Below are 4,242 nucleotides of genomic sequence, written 5' to 3' on the forward strand. Positions count from 1 at the left end.
ATCTCTGGGTGTTCATGACTGAAGACAAGTGAGCTCTAGGGATGGGAAGCAGACTTGGAAGCCAGTGCATATTCCAGAGTGGAAAGTTTCCGTGTTTCCAAAATACAAAGTTTAGTTGTACGTGAACAAGCCAAATGGTATAAAGACAGAAATGCCAGAACATTCTAAGAAAACTAGCCTGGGTTATTTGAAAAGTCAATGTCCTACAAGAAAAGGAGGGATTATTCCCTAAAAACAGAGTCATATAATGAACATGCAATATGTGACTCTTTATTGGCACCCGGATAAAAAACAAAAACAACTATGGGAGATGTTCTTGGGCCATTTTAATGTGGACTGGATGTTAGGTTTTGGTATTAAAATATTGTGGTTATGTAGGAAGATGTTATTCTGAGAAGATGAATGGTAAAGCAGGCAACTTCAAATGACATCTGCAACTACAAATAAAAAGTGTGTATAGAGGGAAAAAGAAAGCAAAACTGGCCAGGTGTTATCAGTTAGAGCATTTAGGGGTAGAATCTACAGTTCTTTTCATTTCTCCGTGTTAGAAAATTTTTCATGATGAAAAGCCTGGGAAACACTTCTGGGTTAATTATCTACGTCTTTTTCTTCCTATGTTAAATGGAATTCTCTCCATAGTTAAAAGATTGACTGATAATCTTTTTCTTAAAAAGGATGAAAAATGGTCTGTCCATCTACCACTGCCATCATGGCGGATGCAGCCAGTCAGGTGCTCCGGGGCTCTGGTCTCACCATTCTGTCCCAGCCACTCATATATGTGAACATGCTCATCCAGGTGGGATATGAGCCTCTTCCTCCTACAATAGGATGAAACATTTTTGGGCGGCAAGTGTGTCAGCTTCCTGGTCTCTTCTGTTATGCTCAGCATATTGCCAGCATCAGTGGGAAGCGTGGTTTGTTCACAGGCTTAACACCACGACTGTGTTCTGTGTTCAGGAGGCCTTGAGACTGCGGTCCATGGTAAAGTGTCACAGCATTACCAGGAGTATGACAAGGATGAGGAGTTAGGACCTGGAAATGGACAGAAAGAAGTCTCCTCTTGCTTTGACCGAGTGATCAAGGAAACAACTCCAGAGATGATTGCTCGGTCTGCTGCTACCCTCATCACACATCCCTTCCCCGTAATCACTCTGAAGTCTACAGAGTGATTAGAGTGATTACAATACAAGTACTGTGGACTTTGTGACTCCATAGTAAACATTCATCGGGAAGAGGGCATCCTAGGAGTCTTCAGGGGTCTTGTTCCTCACCTCCTACATGACATTGTTTCTTTGTGGCTCTGTAATTCACTGGCCTACCTCGTCCATACCCATGTACTGGACAGTGGGGTTTCTACCATGAATGAAATGAAGAGTTATTCCCAAGCTGACATTTTTTGCCAATATGTTGAATCTTATGCCTGTGAGCAACTGTGGGCTTGCTGGTGGATCTCCTCCTTACTCCCCAATATATACTTCTTGGCTAGATTGCTGGTTCAGGCTACAAAAGAAGGGAAATATGAGCCAAGGAAATAGCTTGGTTTGCCAGGCGCGGTGGCTCACGCCTGTAATCCCAGCACTGTGGGAGGCTGAGGAGGGAGAATCGCTGGAGCTCAGGACTCGCCTGAGCGAAAGTGAGATCCCTACTCATGAAAAAAATGGGAAAACCCAGCTGGGCGCCACGGTGAGCGCCTGTAATCTCAGCGGCTTCCGGAGGCTGAGGCAGCAGGATGCCCACAAGCCAGGAGTCGGAGGTTACAGTGAGGTACCAAGCCGCTGCACTCTGCTCAGGGGCACAGGGTGGGACTCTGTCTCGACAAAAAAAAAAAAAAAAGAAATAGCTTGTTTTTCTGGAAGGTCCCCTTTGGGAAGACAGATTGTTGTGATCTGAGAATGTTAATTTGAAGATGCGAGGCAGGGACAGACATTTCTTTTCTTTTCCTTTTTTTTTTTTTTTTTTGTAGTAAAGATAGAGTCTCACCTTATCGCCCTCGGTACCGCAACCTCCAACTCTTGGGTTTAGGCAATTCTCTTGCCCCAGCCTCCCAAGTAGCTGGGATCACAGGCGCCCGCCGCAGCACCCAGCTATTTTTTGTTGCAGTTTGGCCCAGGGCCAGGTTTGAACCTTCCACCCTCGGTATATAGGGCTGGCGCCCACTCACTGAGCCACAGGCACCAACTGGGACAGTGACATTTCTATAGTCCCAGACACACAGAATTATGGGAGAGAATGTTGATTTCTATACAGTGTGGCATGCCTTTTTAATAATCATTTAATCTTGGGGGGGGAGGATGAAAAATGAATGAAAAAGTGGGTTTTTTTCCTTGATCTTTAAAAAACTCATATTAATAACCAAAGTATTATTTTACTCTGGGACTTTTAGTATTTTGAATGGTATTATTTATGGTATTTTGGTTTTGTTTGATTTTTTTTTTTTTGCAGCCCCAAATATCTATTCATTATCAATCAATATAAAATGGAAATGTTTAAATACATTAGGCTAGGGAATTACATTGATCATTCTCTAAAGCATTGTTTTATAGGCCATAAATCTCAGAATCACAAAAAAACTGCTATAAAGAGGAAAACTGCTTATATGTCAAGAATCAGGTAACAGCAAATTTTATTTTAATTTCTTTATTCTTGTTAAGAATAGTTGTAATGCTAGCTATTTCATCACTTGAGCCTAGCAGTGAAACTTACAAATTATTAGTTTGATTTTAAAACTTCCTTAATATTATTATTATTATATCACTGTGTTATCCTCTGTAGAGTGCTGTAATGTCACAGCTCATGGCAACCTCAAACTCTCAAGCTTAAGTGATTCTCTTGCCTCAGCCTCCCAAGTAGCTGGGACTACACGTGCCCGCCACAATACTCAGCTAGTTTTTTGGTTGCAGTTGTCGTTGTTTAGCTGGCCCAGGCTGGGTTCGAACCTGCCAGCCTTGGTGTATGTGGCCGGCATGGTAACCACTGTGCTATGGGTGCTGAGCCAGTTTCCTTTTATTTTAAAATATAATGTTGATACAGATTATTTCTCTGTGTACTGAGCTTTAAATATTAATCTTGAAAAAGAAATGGAAATAGCACCAAATCTCGGACCCTGATGTTATGTTTATTCAGCATTACAGAGGCATGTATTTATGATGAGCTAATAAATAATTTTCCAGAAAAGTCATGAAGAGTGACAGGGCGTGATCTGAGAGTTGATAGTTGCTGTGTCCCACCTACCTTTTTTTCTCTTTAATCATAACTATTTAGTATGTTTTTGTTTTTCCTATCATTATAACATGTATTAAAGTAAAAACTTCTGTGATATCAGTAAACAGATTTTAGTTTGCACGTGAACAGATTAGATCCTCCATGTGTAATATAAAATTTAAGGGTCTCAAAGGGAGGCAAATATGAAAATACAGGGAAATCAGGACTTTCCACACACAGTAATAATCAGTCCATCCAACACTTCTAGCCACCATCCAGCCACATAACTAATTATTATGTAAAATGAAATGATGGAAAGAATTTATGCTTCACCATGACAGAAAAAGCCCCAGGAACAGAATTCCCATTCTAGTTTCCCCCATTTGCAGCCTCCACACTTCAGAAGAACTGGCAAGCTACAATTGACACTTGAAAAAGTGTTACAAAACACTGACAAGTATTAGAGAAATGTTGATTAATGTAAACAGCCTGCCTCAAGGAATAATACCTTTCTGAAGAAAACTGGTTTTCAGTTAGCATTTCTATGTGCAAATAACATCCTCCAGTGAGAGTTTCCAGAGAAGTTATTTGCCTTTGCTGGAGAGAGATGGTTTCATTATACTTACATCTTAAATTTCCAAAAATTTGGAAAAAGAATTAATAGGTTAAAAAGTCAATAGGCTTTAAAAAGGAAGGAAATCCTGACATATGCATAACATGGAGGAAACTTGAGGACGTTGTACTAAGTAAAACAAGCCCATGGATGGGCGGCACCTGTGGCTCAAAGGAGTAGAGTGCTGGCCCCATATACCAGAGGTGGTGGGTTCAAACCCGAACACCCAAAAAAAAAAAAAAAGCCCATCTCAAAAAGACAAATACTGAATGATTCCACTCACATGAGATACCTACGGTAGTCAAATTCTTAAGAGACAAAGAATATGCCGGAGGTGGCAGGTTCAAACCCAGCCCTGGCCAAAAAAACCTGCCAAAAAGAGACAAGGAATAGAACTGTGGTTGCTAGAGGCTGGGAGAAGGGGAGTT

At 41.0% G+C, this 4,242-nt stretch overlaps 1 pseudogene; it reads left to right on the top strand.

Annotated features, from left to right (window-relative positions):
- The first annotated feature begins 709 nt into the window (after positions 1–709).
- LOC100949624 lies at positions 710–1,904 on the top strand (annotated as a pseudogene).
- Positions 1,905–4,242: the final 2,338 nt, after the last annotated feature.

This window comes from Otolemur garnettii, unplaced genomic scaffold (genome assembly GCF_000181295.1).
Source record: "Otolemur garnettii isolate 467f Iridium unplaced genomic scaffold, OtoGar3 scaffold00006, whole genome shotgun sequence".
Taxonomy (NCBI): Eukaryota; Metazoa; Chordata; class Mammalia; order Primates; family Galagidae; genus Otolemur; species Otolemur garnettii.